Source organism: Cervus elaphus, chromosome 25 (genome assembly GCF_910594005.1).
Source record: "Cervus elaphus chromosome 25, mCerEla1.1, whole genome shotgun sequence".
Classification (NCBI taxonomy): domain Eukaryota; kingdom Metazoa; phylum Chordata; class Mammalia; order Artiodactyla; family Cervidae; genus Cervus; species Cervus elaphus.
This window is the reverse complement of record NC_057839.1, coordinates 60,680,760-60,707,270: the sequence shown is the minus strand read 5'-3', so window position 1 is coordinate 60,707,270 and position 26,511 is coordinate 60,680,760.

The following is a 26,511-nucleotide window of genomic DNA, read 5'->3' as shown; positions in this document are numbered from 1 at the left end:
ATCAAATATGTGACTAATTTAATCCAAAAATCCATTTTAAGATACCATTTAGGAAACCTATGTTAATCACTCTATTAGAGTTTCAGAAGGAAAATATGACATATTTATAACAGGTCATAGTATACAAATCAATGAAAGAATTATCTGCAGAAGCATGGGCATACCAAAGTGAATCAAGTGTTGGACCCTCAGTCGTGTCTGAGGGATTCCATGGATTGTACTTTGCCAGGCAGGCTCTTCTGATCATGGAATTCTCCAGGCAAGAATAATGTAGTGGGTTGCCATTCCCTTTTCCAGGGGATTTTTCTGACCAGAGATCAAACCCAGGTCTCCCCCATTGCTGGCAGATTCTTCACCATCTGAGTCACCAGGGAGGCCTGAAGAAATGGTGAATAGCCAAAGGACTAAGAGCTTCTTAGAACTGTGGTGTTGGAGAAGACTCTAGAGAGACTCTTAGATTGCAAGGAAATCAAACCAGTCCATCCTAAAGGAAATCCATCTTGAATATTCATTGGAAGGACTGATGCTGAAGCTGAAACTCCAAAACTTAGGTCACTTGATTCGAAGAATGGATTCATTGGAAAAGACCCTGATGCTGGGAAAGATTAAAGACAGGAGCAGAAGGGGACGACAGAGGATGAGATGGTTGGATGGCATCACCGACTCAATGGACATGAGTTTGAATAAACTCTGGGAGATGGTGATGGACAGGGAGATTTAGTGTGCTGCAGGCCATGGGGTGGCAAAGAGTTGGACAAGACTGAGCAACTGAACTGAACTGAACAGCTTCTCTGGGTCTGGATGGGAGAAGTAGGTTCATCAGAACCTGGTAAGAATTGTAGCCATTGGAAAAGTAAAGGAAGCCCACAAAAAGGAGTTCTGGTTATAGAAGAATTTAACACTGTTAGAATCATTGCCCCTTAGGGAGAAAGCAATAATGGAATATCCTACCTTGTCTCTGTCCCCACCCTTCAAAATACTGCTGATTATTTCCATTGGATGCACAAGGCAAAGGAAACTGGGTAATGGAAGTTCCTAGAGATCACTCTTGCAGGACCCGGCAATGCAAAAAGAGTTAGAGAAAGGGTACTGAGGGTAATCAGAAAGTACCTCAAGCTATGACCCTGGCTACATTACAAGTTATGGGTTGGTTAGGGGATAAGCCTGATGAGATACTCCTATTAGTGATTCCCTTTGATTATCTGCGAAAGTTCTCTTCAAGGGCCGAAGTAAGGAGATACACAAGGATGGTTATCTGCCCTGTTTAGAAAGCTATAATTCTTTCAGTTCAGTTCAGTTAGGTTACCCATCGTGTGCCACTCTTTGGGGCCCCATGGACAGCAGCATGCCAGGCCTCCCTATCCATCACCAACTCCCAGAGTTTACTCAAACTCATGTCCATTGAGTCAATGATGTCATCCAACCATCTCATCCTCTGTTGTCCCCTTCTGCTCCTGCCTTCAATCTTTCCCAGCATCAGGGTCTTTTCCAATGAGTCAGTTCTTTGCATCAGGTGGCCAAAGTTTTGGAGTTTCAGCTTCAGCATCAGTCCTTCCAATGAATATTCAGGACTGACTCCTTTAGGATGGACTTGTTGGATCTTCTTGCAGTCCAAGAGTCTCTCAATACTCTTCTCCAACACCACAGTTTGGAGCATCAGTTCTTCAGTGCTCAGCTTTCTTTATAGTCCATCTCTCACATCCATACATGACTACTGGGAAAACCATAGCTTTGACTAGATGAACATTTGTTGGTGAAGTAAAGTCTCTGCTTTGTAATATGCTGTCTAGGTTGGTCATAACTATTTTTCCAAGGAGCAGGTGTCTTTTAATTACATTGGCTGCAGTCACCATCGGCAGTGATTTTTGGAGCCCAATAGTCTTTCACCACTTCCATTGTTTCCCCAACCTATATGCCATGAAGTGATGAGACCAGATGCCATGATCTTAGTTTTCTGAAAGTTGAGATTTAAACCAACTTATTCACTCTCCCCTTTCACGTTCATTAAGAGGCACTTTAGTTCCTCTTCACTTTCTGCCATAACGGTGGTGTCATCTGGATACTTGAGGTTATTGATATTTCTTCCAGCAATCTTGATTCTAGCTTGTACTTCATCCAGCCCAGCATTTCACATGATGTACTCTGAATATAAGTTAAATAAGCACGACAATATACAGCTTTGATGTACTCCTTTCCCGATTTGGAACCAGTTTGTTGTTCCATGTCCAGTTCTAACTGTTGATTCTTGACCTGCATACAGATTTCTCAGAAGGCAGGTCAGGTGGTCTGGTATTCCTGTCTCTTGAAGAATTGTCCAGTTTGTTGTGATCCACACAGTCAAAGGCTTTGGCATAGTCAGTAAAGGATAAGTAGATGTTTTTCTGGAACTCTCTTGATTTTTCAATGATCCAACAGATGTTGGCAATTTGATCTCTGGTTCCCGTGTCTTCTCTAAATCCAGCTTAAACATCTGGAAATTCACTGTTCAAATATTGTTGAAGCCTGGCTTGGAGAATTTTGAGCATTACTTTGCTAGCATGTGAGATGAGTGCAATTGTGCAGTAGTTTGAGCCTTCTTTGTCATTGTCTTTCTTTGGGATTGGAATGAAAACTGACCTTTTTCCAGTCCTGTGACCACTACTTAGTTTTCAAAATTTGCTAGCACATTGAGTGCAGCAGTTTCGCAGCATCATCTTTCAGGATTTGTAATAGCTCAACTGGAATTCTATCACCTCCACTAGTTTTGTTCATGGTAATGCTTCCTAAGGCCCACTTGACTTCACATCCAGGATGTCTGGCTCTAGGTGAGTGATCACACAATCGTGATTATCTGGGTCATGAAGATTTTTTTGTAGTTTTTCTGTGTATTCCTGCCACCTCTTCTTAATATCTTCTGTTTCTGTTAGGTCCATACCATTTCTGTCCTTTAGAGAGATGTAGTTCTTTATGAAATGGAATATGCATGTGTTTGAGAGATAGTGGCAAATTAAGAAGAGAAATAAAAGAATGAGAGATTATGAGAAGAAACAGCAAAGAAGAAATAGAAAGGCAGTAGAGGATACAGGAGGGAGGGATGGTGAAGACAAACGACATGAGAAAGGAGGGCGAGAAGAAGAAAGGAAAGCAGAGTGAGTTGGAAAAGAAATGGCTAAAAGTATAGATTTGCAAATATAAAAAGTTTAAGTCTTAGCATAATCTGTCCTTTCAGTGGACTCCAGACAGCTTAACATTTAAACATTTATATCATCTATTTGATTCTTTTTCCATGATATAATTGATCTTTATTTACTTACTTTGATACAAATCCTCATTCGGAATAGTTTGGTTAGAGTAATACTCATTTCTGGCATTAGATCAGTTTGTAAAGAAGGACAATTCTGCATTAAAAAACAAAGCTTAAGGCTAAGGTAAACCTTAATTATCCAACACCAGAACCTCATTGTTAACAAAGAAAAAGAACACAAAAATCAACTTTTAGTGAACACTTAAATAACATCTTGTTGTTCAGTTGCTAAGTTGTGTCCAACTCTTTGTGACCCTAAGGACTGCAGAACACCAGGTTTCCCTGTCCTTCACTGTCTCCTGGAATTTGCTCAGATTCATGTCCTTTGAGTTGGTGATGCTACCTAAACATCTCTTCCTCTGCCGCCATCTTCTTTTGCTTCAACCTTTCCCAGGATCAGGTTCTTTTCCAGTGTGTCAGCTCTTTGTATCAGGTGGCCAAAGTATTGGAGTTTCAGCTTCAGCATCAATCCTTCTGAAGAATATTCAGGGTTGATTTCCTTTAGGATTGACTGATTTGATCTCCTCGCTGTCCAAGAGACTCTCAACAGTCTTCTCCAACACCACAGTTCAAAAGCATCAGTTATTCTTTATCTAACTTCCTCACCTGTCTTATTGGAGGCTCTGTACCTCTCTGTCCTCTTGGCTGCATTTTTGTCAGATTTACTTTCCTGATTCACCTCTCACCTCTAACTTTTGCCAGGGTAGAAGGGCCTGACTTTGAGCATTTTATAAACGGAATGAAAAGTGTACAGTGTTACTTTCTGAGTCCTTCCCTAAGGATATATAATGTTTGTGGAAGAGCATGGATTGTCATCCATGTTGGAAAAGAAGTTGCCTCAATTGCAAATATTTTTCAAGCTTTTTTGCCTGGAGATGTTTCACACTCTTCCATAACTACATCTCCCTTTTGGCTGACATTTTGATTTACATCTGTGTTTCTCGTGACCTATTATTTTAATGGATGCAAAATACATGAGGCTTTTTCCTCTGTCTGTTAGCCTTTTAAATATATTTTATTGAAGTATAGTTGTTTTACAATGCTGTAAATTTCTGCTGTACAGAAATGTGATTCACTTGTACATATGCATATATATTATTTTTCAAATTTTTTCCTTTTTCAATTATTACATATCATTGACAGAGTTCCCTATGCTTACAGTAGGTATATTATTTTCATATTCTTTTCCTATAAGCTTTATCACAGGATATTAAATAGGTGCTATATGGTATGACTTCATTGTTTATCCATCCTATATATACTATTTTTTTTTTTAATTTTGCCATCCAGGATGAAACTGGAGCCCATTATACAGAATGAAGTAAGCCAGAAAGATAAAGAACACTACAGCATACTAACACATATATATGGAATTTAGAAAGATGGTAACAACAACCCTATATGCAAAACAGAAAAAGAGACACAGAAATACAGAAGAGACTTTTGAACTCTGTGGGAGAAAGTGAGGGTGGGATGTTTCAAAAGAACAGCATGTATACTATCTATGGTGAAACAGATCACCAGCCCAGGTGGGATGCATGAGACAAGTGCTCGGGCCTGGTGCACTGGGAAGACCCAGAGGAATCGGGTGGAGAGGGAGATGGGAGGGGGGATCGGGATGGGGAATGCGTGTAACTCTATGGCTGATTCATATCAATGTATGACAAAACCCACTGAAATGTTGTGAAGTAATTAGCCTCCAACTAATAAAAAAATTAAAAAAAAAAAACATGGATTAAAATAATAATAATAATAATAATTTTGCCATCCAATATAGAGAGTTTAAAATTTAAAAAAAGTAATTAGTACTTATTATGTATAATATTTCCACCCAAAAATTCAACACTGGTGAATATTTCTTTAATGTTTTATTGATGGCTTTTCCAAATTTACTTAGGAGTCAATTTTTATTTTTTAAACTGAATTTTCTCCCTCAGATGGTTCATCACAATAATTTGTAATTTATGAAGTGAAGTGAAGTGAAATGAAAGTCGCTCAGTCATGTCTGACTCTTTGCAGCCCCATGGACTACACAGTCTATGGTATGCTTTAGGCCAGAATGCTGGAGTGGGTAGCCTTTTCCTTCTCCAGGGGATCTTCCCAACCCAGGGATCAAACCCAGGTCTCCCACATTGCTGACAGATTCTTTACCAGCTGAGCCACAAGGGAAACCCTTGCAATTTATAGTGACTAAAAATAACTCTGTATTTTTTTAATTGCATAATTTCACTTTTAAATTTCAATTAAGGTAATTTTGTTGGTGTAAGGAAAATGAATGTGACTGAAAGATATATAGGAAATTTTGTATGTCTTCACAGAAATCTACAATATCCTACTACATGAATCTCTGTGATTAAAATTCAAATAATTTCTTAATGATCATGATTTAACTGTTTAGAAAGTGAATATTTATTTAAATAATCTTTTTCCTTAAACAGTGGGCCAAGAATAAGGTAATTTCTCTTCTTTTGAGAGCTATCTGAGTGATGAGTTATTTTTAATTATGTTGGTGTTTTATATTTATTCCAGGTCAATGGGCATCTGATGATTTCTGGACAGCTAATAAGAAACTTAACTGCCCTTCTGAATAATTAGAATAATAATTTTTTTTTCCTGGCATTCAATACTTAAGAAATTATTTTCTTTTATTTATTTTGCAATATTTTTTTCTGGTTCATTTTTTATGACCTCCATTTTTAGCATCTTCTTTATAATTTCTCAGTTACTAAATTTTAAGTAGTTGAAATACTTTGTTCTCACAGACTTTCTAGCAGTAAACAGTTTGATAGTGTAGCTAGTAGCTTTACATAGTGATATAGTTTACACTTAAAATTAATGAATTAACATAAAATGTGTGTATGTTCAGTCTGATTCTTTGTGACTCCATGGACTATAGTCTGCCAGGCTCATCAGTTCATGAAATTCTCCAAGCAAGAATACTGGAGTGGATTACCATTTCCTACTCCAGGGGATCTTTCCCACCCAGGGGTTGAAGCCATGTTTCCTGCACTGGAAAGCAGATTTTCTACTATGAATCACCTGGGAAATGCAAAATAAGATACATTTTCAAATTAATTTCTTAGTTGGCCAAGTTAGAACATTTTGATATAATTGTTTATGGAACCTCTTATTCCCACTGAAAATTATTTGGAATTTTTGTTAGAAAATGAAAAATACTTGTATAATATACATTTGCCCTAGTTAAAAGCTGACTCATACCAAATCATCTGCAATCCAATTAATTGTTTTATCAACAATATTTAGTAATGTACAAGTGCCAGGCACAGAGAACGTCAAGATAAAAAAGCAAAGGTTTCATCTTTAAGGAGCTTCGCTGGTGGCTCAGATGGAAAAGAATCTGCCTTCACTGCAGGAAATCTGGGTTCAGTCCCTGGGTCAAGAAGACCCCCTGGAGCAGGGAATACTTGAGCAGATAATACTCAGTATTTTTGCTGGAGAATTTCATGGATAGAGGAGCCTGGCAGCCTACAGTCCATAGGGTTGCAGAGAGTCAGACACGACCTAAAGACTAATACTTTCATCATTAAGTGGAATATTTGGAGGCTTTATGAAATACTGTAGATGTAATACAAGTTTGTAGTAAGCTGACATGGAGGAGAAGGAAGGGCCATAAGTGAACTGAATCCACTATCCTGGAGGCACAGGCCTAGCTGCGTGCGGTGGGCAGAAGGGGATTGACAGAGCTCTATAAATAACTTTCACATACTATTTATTTTCAAGTGCATTTCAAATATGTATCTAAATGACAAGTTCTAGTGCCAGAAACCTATTCCTGAATAGTAAACTCAAAACTCTGATAACCTTCCATGATCTTGAAAAATAGAACACTAATTGAATAGCATGGCTTTTGTTCACTGTGGTGGATGGATATCAGGCACTTTACATACTTCTGATTGCAGAAAATTGTGATGTCATATTTTCAAGACAGTCTGCATTGCCAGAAGCTATCAGGTCTTATGTTCCACTTTAAGGTTGAATGAACTGTGCTGTCCTTATGCATACAGTTTTGTTGACCTTGAATAACATCTGTGACTGACTAGTAATGACTCTTTAAAGAAAAGGTGCAGGTAACAGCAAAGTGGTCCACAGTGTGGACTACAGAAACAGATATTCCAAGAGGAAGAGAGAATACGATATCAGTTGAGAAATTTAGAATAAAATAGCAGTAATGCATGCCTATCAGTGTATTTTGAGTCTAAAGACAGTCTTTGTGAACATTTTGTGTTGTTTCCATTTTATGTTTCTGCTATAGACACTCTGGAAAATTTATTTCTTCCAGTTAATTGAACAATACTCTGCCAAGTACTTCTATCCACACCCACCACAATGATAGAAATAAATGTTGCATTCCAAAAATTTTTAAATAGTGATCTGGCTAGTGTTTGATAGCCTTTCATTTGGGTGGTTGCTGGTTGAAGCCATGCTGAATTCATACTCTCTAGCAGAAGCTGAGACTAATATGACTTTTCCCTAAATAGAATATACAAATTAAGTAGGAGAATGTTAGGGAAATATTGGATCATAGCATGGCACTATGAGTACATAGCATCATACAATATCTATACAGTAAAGAGCAATGGCCTGGATATGAAAATACCCATGTTTGAAAGCTCAAATAATTTGTATGTTACTGGTGCAATAATATAAAGTTCTTTATTGAAGTAAATATATTTACTAAATCACTGTATATATTTATTAAATAATATTTCATACTTAAACACAGTCATTCTCTCTTAATGACTAATGATGTCCATTATATTTTTTAGATTATTTTGGTTAACTATTTCCAATTCTTTATGACATAGGAAGTCTGTAGATATTGTTAAAACTAGAATTTTAATACATTACCAAATATATATATTTACATATTAATTTATGATATTAATGTTCTAGCATATGATTAAATTAGCTAGCAACTCATTGTGCATTTTTTAAAAGAAAAAGGAGTACAGTTTTGATGGTAAGAAACAGTCAATTATAAAAGTGCTTTTCATATTTTTAAAAGTGGAGACTGTAAATCTTTAAAATGCCTTTTTGGCATGACTCTCAACAGAGAACTGAATCCAAATTCTTGATATTTTTAGAGCAATGCTATGCCCTAGGATACCCTTAAATTTTATCACTTCAGACTTCAATATTCACCAATGGATTGAAATAAGATTCTTTCTGAAATAAGGTTGTGACTCAAGATTCTGAGATCTAACTGCATAGACCCTGAAAAAGCCATGAATATAAATGAGAAAGAAGTTCTGAGTTAAGCAAGACATCTAGAAACAGCCTTTTACTTTGGAGAAGTTTAACACAAGTGGTGCTAAAAGTAATAAACATTTTCTGTGATATGAAGATATTTATTTCATTAATATTAGTTATTTTTATAATATTTCTTACTATTAGCTGGCAGGCAGCTTTGAAAATATGAATTAATAAATTCAAATGTTTAGTGACACATTCATATGATAATGCTTATATAATTCTTGTATAAACAAACCAGATTCCATATATCAAGAAGTTAAAAAATATATTATTGACACCTTATATAATGCAAATTGAATAATGTCTTACAAACTCTTATCATTTCAGCCATAATTTTTTATATAATATTACACACATATGGACAGAGGATGCTAAAGTTATGTATAAGAACTATGGTACCATTTCCAAAACTCTGAACTATCAAACAAGTATGTGCTGTCTCACATAAAATTAATCCAAATGTGACTATATTTTTTAGCAAAATTGGTGATCTCAGTGAGAAGGTACAAAGCTTCTACTGGTACAAAAATAACATGAAGATGATGTGTCAATATTCTTTGGGAGATTGAATCCCTCAAGAAGCAGACTCTAAAACAGTCTACTGTGCAGACTATTTAATAGAGCCTGTTATCAGCAGTGGTTGAGAAGGGGGACAGCATTAGACAGAGGGAGACATTGGTCTCAATGCCGTCTCTACAAAGACCTCAGCCAACCATAGTGAACTTGAAGAGGAAGTAACCTTTCAGAATTTTCCATGATAGAGATAAAATAATTGGGATTTGTTTCAGAGATGACTGGTAATTGGTTGCAGATGCACTGGGAAAGCACATGGCTTTGGGTGAGGAACTCTCTTCAGACAATTCTTGAAAAGCCTGAGAACAAGTGTTGTGCCCTGACATCTTTATGAGAATTTAGATTAACAGGAGTTACAGCACAACTTCCACTATTAGTTCTAAGAAATTAAATGTATATGGTTTTATAGTCCAGGATAAGCAAATATATAGTAGTGTGACTTGGAACAAGCAATTTCCTCTTTATGAAAATTAAAGTTAATAATGGTTGGCTTATGTGTTAATAGAAAGCAAAAAATGAAAGAACTAATTTTAAATAGATTGCTTCATCACATAAATATTTTTAAGATATATCTATATGATAGTCAACTTTAGTTATCATTCATAAAATGCTGTATGAGTTTTTAAAACTTTAGTTTTGCTATTATCAAATAAAGTAAATATTGTATGAAGTGATATACAGATCATTTCAATCTCTATAAGCACTGTGGCAAATAGCAAAATGATGCAAATCTTAGAATTCCAGTGTCTTTGCTGTTTCACCTAGAGTTATCAAAATTTAATATCCCTTGATGGATTCATGTCACAATAACAGTACAATTATATAGTTGTTTATGTAGCCTAATGATCCTTTGATATTCATGGCAAAAATCTAAATGAACTTGAGAAAAATCAATCATTGAAAAGCAGTTCATGAATAAATTTCAATATGCACAATATTTTATGAAATTCTTCTAAATTACACAACTATATACATAAATATATGATTTAAATAAATTATAATCTAACTGGAAATATGAGACACAAGATAATTAACATTAGGAATCTCTGAATATTTGTGTTAAAGGGAAAATACTTCATTACATTACCTGGAGCTTCACTTGGAGCACCTGAGTTGTAAGACTATTAAATCAAATAGTTGGCCTAGTTCTCTGAAAGAGAAATAATAATTTAAGAGCAGCTATAGTCACTAATTTTCTAGTTGGAGAAGGAAATGGCAACCCACTCCAGTATTATTGCCTAGGAAATCCCATGAACTCAGAAGCCTGGCAGTCTGCAGTCCATGGGGTCACAAAGAGTTGTACATGGCTGAGTAATAAAGAACAACAAAATTATGTGCTATCTAAATAATCCTAGCCACTACTCTCACACTTCGTTCCTCTTTTTGTTTCCTATTTTCTTGGGGGCTAGACTGTGTTGGTTGAATCTGGAAAATGCATTTATCAGAATCTTTTCCTTTGTGCAGTTTAATTGTACATTGGCAAAAGGAAAATGTGTGTGATATTTGGAATGAGAGAACAGTTTACCCTCAGAAGTAAGCTGCAGTCAGTCATGCTGGTGGAGAAATGCAATGTATTTGATGAACTCTGAGCTCCCTTTTATGCACTTCTTGTCCAGCTCAACTTTTCTACTATTGATATTGGAGACAAAAGCAACTTGAGGTTGACCATTAGGAGCCTCACTCTTGTTGTTCAGTTGCTCAGCTGTATCTGACTCTATGTGATAACCATGGACTGCAACACATCAGGCTTCCCTGTCCTTCAACATCTCCTGTAGTTTGCTCACTTATGCCCATTGAATTGGTGACTCCATACCACCATCTCATTCTCTGTTGTCCCTTTCTCCTCCTAGCTTCAATCTTTCCCAGCATCAGCATCTTTTCCAATGAGTCAGCTCTTTGCATCAGGTGGTCACTGACACTCATTCATTGTAGAGAAAAGTTGCACCCAGACCACAACTTCCCCAGAGGAGTTCCCACAGACCTGTCCAAAGGAGACCTCTCTGTGGTCCCTCTTTGATGGCCAGATGTACTTGGCCAAGGGTAGTGATAGGGCTTGTAGTGTATGAGACAATGAAAGGAAGAGAAGAGCAAAAGTCTCCACAGACCCACTTCTATTGCCATTTACAATGGAAAGCCAAAAGTGCTGCATTTTTGGTAATGATCTGCTTTAAAACACTAAAGTTTGTTTGTGTTAAAGTTCATAGGACCTACTTGCTTATGCCTAATTGTTACCATGTACTACAAGAAAAAGAGAAGTTGCTCAGTTGCATTCCCTTCTTTGCGACCCCACAGACTGTAGCTTGCCCGGCTCCCTGGTCCATGGGATTTTCCAGGCAAGAATACTGGAGTGGGTTGCCATTTCCTTCAGGGGAAATATTACAAGAAGGAGCAGACAATTCTGCATACCGTTAAAAGTAGAGAGACTTTTAGTCTAAGGACAATTATGAAAGATTTTCTCAGTGCAGGGAGATGGGCCAAGTTTAGTTGGAACATTGGAGCAATAGCTTATTATAATGAATCACTCCTAGAAATGTCAGGTACTATTGAATGTTTCTAGGGCTTTCCTGGTGGCCCAGACAATAAAGAATCTGCCTGCAAAGCAGGAGACCTGGGTTTGATCCCTGGGTTGGGGAGATCCCCTGGAGAAGGGCATAGCAATCCACTCTAGTATTCTTGTCTGCAGAATTTAATGGACACAGGAGCCTGGTGGGCTATAGTCCATGGGGTTGCAAAGAGTTGGACATGACTAAATGACTAGCACACACACACAGGAGTCTTACACTTATTCAGAATTCTTAATAATATTCTTTTCTAAACAGTGGGTCTCAAATATAGAAATGGCAAAGAAGACTGACAGAATATGTAGACTAGAGAAACAGCTTTCCTTTTCAGTCAAAATTAAGTCTCCAGGTCAGTAACTATAAGCCAAGGACAGGGATGCATCCACTAGTCACTCAAGAACTGTAGACTTTCTCTGAAATCTACCTGACCTACTGCCCCTGGATACCACAGTAAACTCAGCTGTGATTAAAGAGATTTGGTGTGAAGCAACAGCTTCCCTGATGGGAGCATTCAGTTCAGTTCAGTTCAGTCACTCAGTTGTGTCTGACTCTTTGTGACCCCATGAACCACAGCATGCCAGGCCTCCCTCTGCGTCACCACTCCCGGAATCCACCCAAACCCAAGTCCATCAAGTCAGTGATGCCATCCAACCATCTCATCCTCTGTTGTCCCTTTCTCCCCCTGCCCTCAATCTTTCCCAGCATCAGGGTTTTTTTCAATGAGTCAGCTCTTCGCATGAGGTGGCCAAAGTATTGGAGTTTCAGCTTTAACATCAGTCCTTCCAATGAACACCCAGGACTAATCTCCTTTAGGATGGACTGGTTGGATCTCCTTGCAGTCCAAGGGACTCTCAAGAGTCTCATCCATCACCACAGTTCAAAAGCATCAATTCTTTGGTGCTCAGCTTTCTTTATAGTCCAACTCTCACATCCATACATGACCACTGGAAAAACCATAGCCTTGACTACAAGGACCTTTGTTGGCAAAGTAATGTCTCTGCCTTATAATATGCTGTCTAGGTTGGTCATAACTTTCCTTCTAAGGAGTAAGTGTCTTTTAATTTCATGGCTGCAATCACCATCTTCAGTGATTTTGGAGCCCAGAAAATTAAAGTCAGCCACTGTTTCCACTGTTTCCACATCTATTTGCCATGAAGTGATGGGACCAGATGCCATGATCTTAGTTTTCTGAATGTTGAGCTTTAAGCCAACTTTTCCATTCTCCTCCTTCACATTCATCAAGAGGCTTTTTAGTTCTTCTTCACTTTCTGCCATGCGGGTGGTGTCATCTGCATATCTGAGGTTATTGATATTTCTCTCAGCAATCTTGATTCCAGCTTGTGCTTCATCGAGTCCAGTGTTTCTCATTATGTACTCTGCATATAAGTTAAATAAGCAGGGTGACAATATACAGCCTTGACGTACTCCTTTTCCTATTGGGAACCAGTCTGTTCTTCCATGTACAGTTCTAACTGTTGCTTCCTGACCTGCATACAGATTTCTCAAGATGCAGGTCAGGTGGTCTTGTATTTCATCTAATTAAGAATTTTCCATAATTTATTGTGATCCACACAGTCAAAGGCTTTGCCATAGTCAATAAAGCAGAATTAGATGTTTTTCTGGAACTCTCTTGCTTTTTTGATGATCCAGAGAATGTTGGCAATTTGATCTCTGGTTCCCCTGCCTTTTCTAAAACCAGCTTGAACATCTGGAAGTTCATGGTTCACATATTGCTTAATCCTGGGTTGGAGAATTTTAAGCATTACTTTACTAGTGTGTGAGATGAGTGCAATTGTGCAGTAGTTTGAGCATTCTTCGGGATTGCCTTTCTTAGGCATTGGAATGAAAACTGACCTTTTGCAGTCCTGTGACCACTCCTGAGTTTTCCAAATTTGCTGGCATATTGAGTGCAGCACTTTCACAACATCATCTTTCAGGATTTGAAATAGCTCAACTGGGATTCCATCACCTCCACTAGCTTTGTTCGTAGTGATGTTTCCTAAGGCCCTCTTGACTTCACATTCCAGGATGGCTGGCTCTAGGTGAGTGATCACACCATCGTGATTATCTGGGTCGTGAAGATCTTTTTTGTACAGTTCTTCTGTGTATTCTTGCCACCTCTTCTTAATATCTTCTGCTTCTGTTAGGTTCATACCATTTCTGTCCTTTATCGAACCCATCTTTGCATGAAATGTTCCCTTGGTATCTTTAATTTTCTTGAAGATATCTCTAGTCTTTCCCATTATATTGTTTTCCTCTATTTCTTTGCATTGATCACTGAGGAAGACTTTTTTATCTCTCCTTGCTATTCTTTGGAACTCTGCATTCAAATGGGAATGTCTTTCCTTTTCTCCTTTGCTTTTTGCTTCTCTTCTTTTCACAGCTATTTGTAAGCCCTCCTCAGACAACCATTTTGCTTTTTTGCATTTCTTTCCCATGGCGATGGTCTTGGTTCCTGTCTCCTGTACAATGTCATGGACCTCCATCAATAGTTCATCAGGCTCTCTGTCTATCAGATCTAGTCCCTTAAGTTTATTTCTCACTTCCACTGTATAGTCATAAGGGATTTGATTTAGGTCATACCTGAATGGTCTAGTGGTTTTCTCCACTTTCTTCAATTTCAGTCTGAATTTGGCAATAAGGAGTTCATGATCCAATCCACAGTCAGCTCCCAACCTTGTTTTCACTGACTGTATAGAGCTTCTCCATCTTCACCTGCAAAGAATATAATCAATCTGATTTCAGTGTCGACCATCTGGTGATATTCATGTGTAGAGTCTTCTCTTGTGTTGTTGGAAGAGAGTTTTTGCTATGAAATGATGGGAGCATTAAAAAACATAAACAAAGCCTCTGTGTATATCTATGGCAATGGGCACAGTGAGAACACAAGTGGAATTTTTGGAGTACTGCACTTATATCCCAGCAGCAGAAATAAAGACATGGTTGAGCATTGACTTGGAAGAAGTAAGTACAATGAACAACCTGAACTGTCATATTAAGCTAAAATATACAGAAAAAGAATGTGTATATGCATATAACTGAGTCGCTTTACCCTATAGCAGAACTTAGCACAACACAGTAAATCAACTAGACTTAAGCTAAAAAAAAAAAAATTAAAAAACTTCCTTAATCTGTTTCTTTTCAACCAAAACACCCAGAACAGAATATGGAGAACTAGAGACCAAACTCCTAGAAAGAATGAGGTTTAGTAATGAGGATGACTCCATCTCTAAGTGGTGCTAAGTGCAACAATTTTCGAGGAAGAGGAGAAGCAATTCTTTACATACTGGGTTTATTTATATTGCATTTGAGATGTGAAATAAGAAAGCTGCCAACATAATTAAGGACTAGCATGTGGTGCTATTACCCTCTGAGGACAGCCTGGAGAATGTAACTGATGTTTAAATACCTTCTTTATATTTTGCCCTACTCCGTGAAGCACATGGAGGGAGAATTCAGGGGACAGATGTGATTTTTGGGAATTGCAAATACTTCCCTAGAGAGAGCGAGAAATGGGTGGGAAATTAATTATAACAACATCTGGCCCATAAGCCTTAAGACTGGAGAATCTCTATTTATCAAACTTTTCTGGAGGTCCTTTAGTGAGGTGATTGACGGACTTTTTTCTGTAAAGGGCCACAGAGTGTATATTTCAGTCTTGCTATCCATACCATCTCTGTTGCAACTACCTAATTGCATTTTTCCAACAAAATTAGCCATGGGCTATATGTAAATGAATGGACATGGCTATTTTCCAAGAAACTTTTAAAAAGAGTACAAATGAACTTATTTAGAAAACAGTAGAGTCATGGATGTAGAAAATAAATTTATGGTTACCAGGGGATAAGGGAGGTAAGTGATAAATTGAGAGCTTGAAATTGACAGATACTCACTATTATATATAAAAATAGATAACTAATAAGAATCTGCTGTATAGCACAGGTAACTCTACTCATTACTCTATAATGATATAGATGGGAAAAGAATCTTAAAAATAGTGACTATATGTATATATGCATTTCATGGCATTCTTTGCTGGAAATTATTATGTTATTGCACATGGCATTTTGAAATCAATGTTTTCTCAATCTGGTGTAGAAATTGGTTGAAACAGAGTTTATTGGTGGTGTGTTTTATCTACAACATTAATAGGCACCAATATTGAGATTTTTATATTAGTAGGTCTAGATGGGTATTTGGAACGTATTTGTAAAATCATCTCAGAGCATTCTCATACACTACTAAGTTTGGAAATCACTAGATGAGTTTGTACATAATTTGAATAACAAAGAAATACCATATCATCACCAAGAGAAACATTTTTGACCTTTCAGAGTCTTATTCACAGGAAACAGGAATCTATTCATTAGTTGGGCTCCACTTAGGAAGTGATCTGTTTTATGTCAAGGGAATTTTGAAAGCCATTTAGCACACATAGAACATTAATTGGGACAGAGAGAATGCAGTTTTCAAAAAGAGTACCAACCCACACTAGAAAGATAGAAAGGAAAAGAGAATTGCACTGATTAAAAGTTCAACTTTTTCTATCATTCTGGAATAATTTAATTGAGTGATTGTATACTGCTTCACCTGTACACACAGATCATAGAAGCAGACCACTGAGGGAAATGTACATGTGCTATTACCACAGTCCTAAAAAAGACTAAGACGCTGCTTGCCAATGCAGGAGATGCAGGCTCATGCCCTGGGTCAGGAAGATCCCCTGGGGAAGGAAGTGGCAATCCACTCCAGTATTCTGGCCTGGAAAATTTCTTGGACAGAGGAACCTAGTCGGATACAGTCCATGGTGTCACAAAGAGTCAGACACAACTTAGTGACCAAGCATGAACACGTGCAAAAAATTAAAGGCATGCAGACAAAATGATACACCTTATTTTTATTACTGGAGAAAGTGCTTGTAGGGTAATTCACTCTGTCCACCTTGAATGATAATTATATCACTTTTTAGAGTAGAAATGAAATTTTAGAGTAAAATTTATGTCGTCTCACATGCGTCATTTTCTGAAATTGAAAGAAGATATTTTACTGAAGTCTTCTTAGTCAGAAGTCATCTGACATGACAATAAAGTATTGATGAAGGGTATTATAAAAGAAAACATAAAAATATATGTTGTTGTTGTTCAGTCACCCGGTCATGTCAGACTCTTTGCAACCCCATGGACTGCAGCATGCCAGGCCTCTCTGTCCCTAATACATGCTTTGTGTGCTCAATTATGTTGGACTCTTTGCAGCCCCTTGGACTATAGCCCAGTAGGCTTCTCTGTTCATGGAATTTTCCAGGCAAAAATACTGGACTAGGTTACCATTTTTCTCCTCCAGGGCATCTTCCCAACACAAGGATCAAATGGGCATCCCTTACATCTCCTGCATTGGCAGGCAGATTCTTTACCACTAGTTCCACCCTCACCTGAGGTAAGTGATTCAAACTGGGGGCAAGGAAGATGTAATCAAAATTTTGTGAATGAGTAAGTTATGACACAATGGTATTGTGGGCAGCAGAAAATGAAATTAATATCATATAACTCAGAGGTTCACAACCTTTTTGGTACAAAGGACCAGTTTTACGGAAGATAATTTTTCCATGGGCTTGGGAAGAGATGATTGGGGATGATTCAAGCACATTATATTTATTGTGCACTATATTTCTATTATTATGACATCAACTCCACCTTAGATCATCAGACATTAGATCCAGAGATTAAGGGCCCTGATATAACTGGTTTAAAAGTTAGGCTGATTTTGAGATCATAGCTTGCCCATTTAAATACACAGTGTATTATTATTTACTTATAATTCCAGCCCTTAGGGCTACAAAATTCTTAGGATATCATATCTTTGGGTCTGTTTGTTGTAATCATGAAAGTAGTGGACTCCAATATTAAAACATCAGAATTTCAGAATGTAAAAGATGATATACTCCAGAAATTTCAACTTTAGGAAATAGGTGAGTGAAAGATACAAACATTAATTTTAAATAGGAGATTCTTTGAAGTAAAGCAAATTATTTAGGTAAATTTAATATATGCAAAGATATTCATATTACACATGGAATAGTCTCTAAAGCTCTTCTAACATATGTATTTGAATTTTTGTCATCATATCATGGAGTATTCTTAAATTATAAACAAAGTATTTAAAATTAAAAATAGCTTATTGTTTTTGTGTATATTTCTTAAAATATATTTATTTCTTAATTTTATATTTAACATTTGATGTATATAAAGCATGTTATAACATGTCAATAAAAAGATAAATAATACAAAATTATATTTCAACTTTTCTATCTAACTAATAATTTTACCAATAACAATTTGATTATAATATAACTAACATCATGAAGCTTACTATGTGCCTATCACTTTTGGGGACAGGTTATTTATATTATTTAAATTTCACTCTATTATATATACACTATTATTTTGCAATAATTTGCAAATATTTGCAAATATATACACTGCAAATTTGCAAATAATTTGCAAATAAGGAAGGTTGTAATTTGCTCAAGGTCACAGAACTAGCAACAGTCAGAGTTAGGCAGAGACCTCTGTTCTCTAAATGTTAACATTTTTATGATTTCAGTAGATAAAAAGGTGGTGAAGATCCCATGCATATTCAATAAGATGATACAATTCTATGTGAGGAATACATTTTATCTGATGGGGGAGCCTGATGAAATAGATTTCTGGAAATATATATCTTGAGACGGATTTCACAGTACTGTAGAGGTAGAGAAACTTAGCTTTTGAGTTGTTGACATCATTCAAGTGCAAGGCAATTAGCTTTTGGATGAAGTAAATTTCACTTGTTTCACTGTGAGAAGACAGTGTCTCTTGACTTTTACATAATTTTATATAATGCTCTTCAAAATAATGGTGCACTGTATTCTGAAATAAAGTGAAATTATTATATCACAAGCATAATCTCCTGAGGCTTTTTATCAATAAACTACACATGATAATAAAAAATTGCATCATAATCAACAATAAAACTGTACTCTATACCCAAACAACTCATAGGAGACATTCAATACGCCCTGACTGTCTGTTGCTTTCCAGCTGTTAAGCCATGTCCGACTCCTTGCAACTCTATGAGCTGCAGCATGCCAGCCTTCCCTATCCTCCACTATCTCCTGGAGTTCGCACAAGCTCATGTCTGTTGAGTTGGTGACGCTATCTAACCATCTCATTCTCTGCCACCCTCCTCTCCTTTTTGCCTCCAATCTTTCCCTGCATCAGGGTCTTTTCCAATGAGTCGCCTCTTTGCATCAGGTGGCCAAAATATTGGAGCTTCAATTTTAGCATCAATCCTTCCAGTGTATATTCAGGGTTGATTCCCTTTAGGACTGACTGGGTTGATCTCATCGCAGAGATCCCTGAATGTCTATCTATAAAACAGCTACAAGATTTTCCCTTCATGGTTAGTTAAGATGACTGAACACCCTAGATAGTATGTATACAAATAGAGTTATAACTGCATAGTCTTCTTTATCTAAAAAAGAAACTATTAACTTAAGGGTCAGAATTAATAATATTTCATATTCCAACCACATTAATATCAGACAACAATATCTTAATTGAAAATACCTTTTTAAAACATGAAACTAAAGTTCTGTAATCCAACCCCTGATAGCATTAATAGAAGACACATGAGATAAAATCCCTTGAGAATCTAGACAATTTATAACTGATGTTATAAAGTGTCTCTCTGACTTATAGGCACTAAAGCAGTTTCTTCACTTATAGAATAGGTTTAATTTGCATGACTACCACTCAAGTATCATTATTTCCCTTTAATTAAAAAGTACCCTGTATAGTACATCTATGTAAATAAACATATCAGGATACATTACATAAGCTTCTTTTAACAGCCACAGATAAAAGCTCTTTTGTAAATGGTTGATAGTTTACAAAAGATTAAAAAGCGTCACTTTGAGAAAAAAAGAACTATTCCAAACACTGTAATTTGAGAAATATGCAAGGAAAATAGGTGGTTTGCCATGATAGTAATTCAAGCTTGATAATTTAGTAGTAATTTCCTTCTAGTTAATTTAACATTATTCTTCTTTTTAGAAACATTGCATATTTTACCATATCTTTCTTAAAATTGTACATGATTCTTTTTGTATTTGTGAATGCATACTTTAGACAAAAGTAGCATGAAAATATGTGGGAAAATCTGGACTCTATACATGACACATATTAATCTAAAGGCAGATTTAAATTCTACTATAGTTTTTAAGTTCTCTTTCAGTAGTTCTTTACATTTTCATTACCTTTTTCAGCTATATGCATCTCCTTTTTATTCAGCTTTTAAACTTCCTTATGACTTGTTTTCTTTTTGTGTCTCAAATATAAATTTACTCTTTCCCAATATCTATTTCCATTGCTACAGCCCATGATTTTAGACCAATGAGTTTTTGTGGCTCCATAGGTCTTCAGAAAATGCTTGAATTATCCTTGGTCTCTAGTTTTTTCTTCATAATTTCCATATTTGTTGTTTTATTACCTACTCACATAATTTCAGATTGGATAATTTCCAGCAGATTGTTTAAGTAAGAGAGATGCATTCACCTGCTCTTCTGTTTGCACTATATCCACACCATACTCTCAGACCTGTATCTGAAAGGCAAATTGAATTATGAAACTCTTAAGAAATGTCTTCCTCATTTGTTCTGATTTTAATTGTCACTAAATCATGTGTGACTCATTGCAACCCCATGAACTGCAGCACACCAAGCTTCCCTGTCCTTCTCTATCTTCCAGAGTTTGCTCAAACTCATGTCCATTGAGTCGGCAAGTCTATGAATCTGAGAACAGTTTATCTTCTTCCTTGAACATCTGTCTTTCTGATATTTCAAACAATCATTAACATAATAGGGACTGTTCAATACTTCAGCAGAGAGTTGTCTTTGTCTGGACTCAGAGACTCCGTACAAACAGCCTGTCCTGCCTGCCTGAGCAATGAAGGTATGATCCAACATGCAGGCAAAACTATGGAGCAAAGACTGACCAATGTCAGGCATTCAAGAACGTCTCTGTCTAATCATTGCTGGCCACAATGTACATGTGAATATGTATGTAAATCTGTATATATATATGAGGCAAATGATGTGATAATAAGAACCAGTTTTCTTATGTTGGATTGGGAAGTGATAAGAAGAAAATGCTAAGATAAACACCCAGTAAAGGGCTACAGTTGGATACATAAGTGTAAATTATTGTTTAACTTAATATAGACACACATTAATGCAGATAGAAGTATTTGTAACTAGATGCGTATACATAGATCAACATTCAAATATGTGTCCTTGTTCTATCGGCTGACAGGACTTAGAAGCAACTATTTCATAGAAACAACAAGCTTTATTTTGTTTCCAAATCTTACTTCTAATACTATTTTCCCATAAAATATACCAAGAATCCTTGACTATCCCTCCATCTTCCTCTCTTTCCCTCTCTCTCTCTCTCTCTCTCACACACACACACACACACACACACACACACACGACAATATGACAAAGGGAGCCAATGGAAAGTATCGCTAATGGTCCCACTGGAACAATTTGAGTAACAAATGAAGATGCATAGGATTTTAACCTTAGGTATAAAATATCTGGGTGCATACAGATATAAATATATGATTAACTGTATAAATGAGATGGGGAGAATGGACAAATTTCAAGTGCAGGGGGATGGTAAAACTGGCCAAAAATTCTTTCTAATTTTTCTAGGACATCTTGGGGGAAAACCTGAATGAAATTTTTGGCCAACCCAATACTTTGCAGGCAAAGTGAAGACTTTAGAATTCCACCCAGCTCCTTAACTGTGGGCTGGGCATAGTGTCTTCTTTTTAAACAGTGAAGTATAGGAAAGGGGAAAGAGAATAACTTTGTAGTCTAGAAATCTGGCAAAAAGCTATCATGCTACCAGAGACAGTTGATCAAAGTTAAAGTCAACAGTGATGATAGTTTGCACTCTTGACATGATGTAATGAGAATGACATTTTATCTCTTTCTTCTCAAAACCCCATAACACTATCTGATCATGAAAAAAAAAAAAAAAAAAAACATCAGACGAATCCCACTACTTGGATAGTACACAAAATACCCAACAAGTACACCACAAAACTGTCAAGGTCACAAAAAATTCTGGGAGAGTGTTATAACTAAGTGAATGCTGAGATATGACAACTGAAGGTAATGTGATATCCTTAATGGACTGTTAGACTAGGAAAAAAGAAAAAAAGAAAAGACATTTAGAAAAAAACAGAATATGTGAATAAAGTATAAATTTTACTTAAAAATAATGTATCAATATTGGTTCAATGTGAGAAATACACCATAATAACATAAGATCTAATAAGGCAGGTGGCATAGAGGAACTCTTGGTATTATCTTTGCAAGTTTTCTACAAATTTAGAACTACTTTTTAAAAAGTTTATTTAAAAATTTATTTTGTAGGCTTGAAATTTCCTTCATTCAAATAAGAAATATATTTCGTATTTTGGTAGTAAGACCACTGTCTAAAATAAGTGAGTTTTTCCCTTGGATGAGTTACTGATGAATATCTTGGTAGGACATAACAATATTCAGCCTGTTAAAACAAACAATCCACAAATTTTTATTGATATCTCAAAGTAAAAACAATCTTTAGGAATATAAAAGAGCCTTCAACTTTTTATTTTGCCTTTGTTGGACCTTATTTGAAATAGTGAAATATTCCATTTGTCTTATCACTACTTTCTAGTCTTAATAATAATGCTTATTCATTTGTTTTTCATTTGCTCGGACATGTCCAACTCTGCCACCCCATGGATTGCAGCAGGCTAGGCTTCCCTGTCCTTCACCATCTACTGAAGCTTGCTCAAACTCATATCCATTGAGTCAATGATGCCATCCAACCATCTCATCCTCTGTCTTCCCTTCTTCTCCCACCTTCAATCTTTCCCAGCATCAGGGTCTTTTCAAGTGAGTCAGCTCTTTGCAACAAGTGGCCAAAGTATTGGAGCTTCTGCTTCAGCATCAGTCTATCCAATGAACTGAATCAATTCAGGGTTGATTTCCTTTAGGACTGATTGGTTTGATAGTCTTGCTGTCCAGGGGACTCTCAAGAGTCTTCTCCAACACTGTGGTTCAAAAGCATTAATTCTTCAGCACTCAACCTTCTTCATGGTCCAACTCTCACATCCATACATGACTACTGGAAAAATCATAGTTTTGACTAGATGGAACTTTGTTGGCAAAGTAACGTCTCTGCTTTTTAATACGCTGTCTAACTTTTCTTAAAAGGAGCATGCATCTTTTAACTTCATGGCTGCTGTCATCATCTGCAGTGATTTTGGAGCCCAAGAAAATAAAGCCTCTCACTGTTTCCATTATTTCCCCATCTATTTTCCATTAAGAGAAGGGACTGGATGCCATGATATTCGTGTTCTGAATGTTGAGTTTTAAGCCAATATTTTCACTCTCCTCTTTCACTTTCATCAAGAGGCTTTTCAATTCCTCTTCACTTTCTGTCATAAGGGAGGTGTCATTCGCATATCTCGGATTATTGGTATTTCTCCCAACAATCTTGATTCAAGCTTGTGTTTCATCCAGCCCTGCATTTCACATGATGTACTCTGCATATAAGCTAAGTAAACAGGGTGACAATATACAGCCTTGACACACTGCTTTCCCAATTTGGAGCTAGTCTGTTGTTCCATGTCCAGTTCTAACTGCTGCTTCTTTACCTGCATGCAGATTTCTCAGGAGGCAGGTAAGGTGGTCTGGTATTCCCATCTCTTTAAGGGTTTTCCACAGTTTATTGCAACCCCATGTACTGCAGCCTGCCAGGGTCCTCTGTCCATGGAATTTTCCAGGCAAGAACACTGGAATGGGCAGCCATTTCCTTCTCAAGAGGATCTTCCCAACCCAGGGATTGAAGCCAGGTCTCTCACATTGTGGACAGATTCTTTACTGTCTGAGCCACCATGGAAGTGCATGCTGTTTCATATATATCCATATCCATACCCATATCCATATCTGTATACATATATATATATATATCTTATTGCTTATTTTGAATATATGCATTAGAATTGTCAAGCATGAATATTATATGATCATTTATAATTTGTGAAAATATTTAAAAGCACACTATAATCTCTTAGGGTCTGATTTATTATGCTTGAGTGTAATATGCAAAGCATATAAAAACAGAGACTAATAATGAAGTAGATGGAGAAACAATGGAAACTGTGACAAACTTGCTATTTTGGGCTGCAAAATCACTGTAGATGGTGACTGCAGCCATGAAAATGCAAGACATTTGCTCCTTGGGGAAAAAACCATTACAAACCTAGACATCATATTGAAAGGCAGAGACATTACTTTGCCAGCAAAGGTCCATCTAGTCAAAGCTATGTTTTTTTCCAGTAGTCTTGTATGGATGTGAGAATTCAACCATAAAGAAAGCTGAACCCCAAAGAATTAATACTTTTGAACTGTGGTGTTGGAGAAGACTCTTTTTTTTTTTTTTTGGAGAAGACTCTTGAGAGTCCCTTGGACAGCAAGGAGATCAAATCAGCCAATCCTAAATGAAATCAGTCCTGAATATTCGTTGGAAGGACTAATGCTATGAATATTCATTGGAATAACTGATTTTGAAGCTGAAGCTCCAATACTTTGGCCACCTGATTTGAAGAACTGACTCACTGGAAAAGACTCTGAAGGTGGGAAAGATTGAAGGCAGGAGGAAAAGGGGATGACCTAGGATGAGATGGTTGAATGGTATCACTGATGGACTTGAGTTTCAGCAAACTCTGGGAGTTGGTGATAGACAGGGAAGCCTGGCATGCTCCCAACTATGGGGTTTCAAAGAGTTGGACACGACTGAGCCACTGAATCGAAGTAATGAAAATTAGTATTTTAGAACTCTGTTATCACAAGTTGTAGGAATATGGTGTTCTTATTTAATGTCCATAATACCCATTCCAACATTAAATAGATAATGCTTATATATTTTTTTTTATTTTTTTTTATTTTTTTTTAATTTTTTTATTAGTTGGAGGCTAATTGCTTCACAACATTTCAGTGGGTTTTGTCATACATTGATATGAATCAGCCATAGATTTACACTTATTCCCCATCCCGATCCCCCCTCCCATCTCCCTCTCCACCCGATTCCTCTGGGTCTTCCCAGTGCACCAGGCTGGAGCACTTGTCTCGTGCATCCCACCTGGGCTGGTGATCTGTTTCACCATAGATAGTATACATGCTGTTCTTTTGAAACATCCCACCCTCACCTTCTCCCACAGAGTTCAAAAGTCTGTTCTGTATTTCTGTGTCTCTTTTTCTGTTTTGCATATAGGGTTATCGTTACCATCTTTCTAAATTCCATATATATGTGTTAGTATGCTGTAATGTTCTTTATCTTTCTGGCTTACTTCACTCTGTATAAGGGGCTCCAGTTTCATCCATCTCATTAGGACTGATTCAAATGAATTCTTTTTGACGGCTGAGTAAAATTCCATGGTGTATATGTACCACAGCTTCCTTATCCATTCATCTGCTGATGGGCATCTAGGTTGCTTCCATGTCCTGGCTATTATAAACAGTGCTGCGATGAACATTGGGGTGCACGTGTCTCTTTCAGATCTGGTTTCCTCAGTGTGTATGCCCAGAAGTGGTATTGCTGGGTCATATGGCAGTTCTATTTCCAGTTTTTTAAGGAATCTCCACACTGTTTTCCATAGTGGCTGTACTAGTTTGCATTCCCACCAACAGTGTAAGAGGGTTCCCTTTTCTCCACACCCTCTCCAGCATTTATTGCTTGTAGACTTTTGGATAGCAGCCATCCTGACTGGCGTGTAATGGTACCTCATTGTGGTTTTGATTTGCATTTCTCTAATAATGAGTGATGTTGAGCATCTTTTCATGTGTTTGTTAGCCATCTGTATGTCTTCTTTGGAGAAATGTCTGTTTAGTTCTCTGGCCCATTTTTTGATTGGGTCATTTATTTTTCTGGAATTGAGCTGCAGGAGTTGCTTGTATATTTTTGAGATTAATCCTTTGTCTGTTTCTTCATTTGCTATTATTTTCTCCCAATCTGACGGCTGTCTTTTCACCTTACTTATAGTTTCTTTTGTAGTGCAAAAGCTTTTAAGTTTCATTAGATCCCATTTGTTTAGTTTTGCTTTTATTTCCAATATTCTGGGAGGTGGGTCATAGAGGATCTTGCTGTGATTTATGTCGGAGAGTGTTTTGCCTATGTTCTCCTCTAGGAGTTTTATAGTCTCTGGTCTTACATTTAGATCTTTAATCCATTTTGAGTTTATTTTTGTGTATGGTGTTAGAAAGTGTTCTAGTTTCATTCTTTTGCAAGTGGTTGACCAGTTTTCCCAGCACCACTTGTTAAAGAGGTTGTCTTTTTTCCATTGTATATCCTTGCCTCCTTTGTCAAAGATAAGGTGTCCATAGGTTCGTGGATTTATCTCTGGGCTTTCTATTCTGTTCCATTGATCTATATTTCTGTCTTTGTGCCAGTACCACACTGTCTTGATGACTGTGGCTTTGTAGTAGAGTCTGAAGTCAGGCAGGTTGATTCCTCCAGTTCCATTCTTCTTTTTCAAGATTACTTTGGCTATTCGAGGTTTTTTGTATTTCCATACAAATTGTGAAATTCTTTGGTCTAGTTCTGTGAAAAATACCGTTGGTAGCTTGATAGGGATTGCATTGAATCTATAGATTGCTTTGGGTAGAATAGCCATTTTGACAATATTGATTCTTCCAATCCATGAACACGGTATGTTTCTCCATCT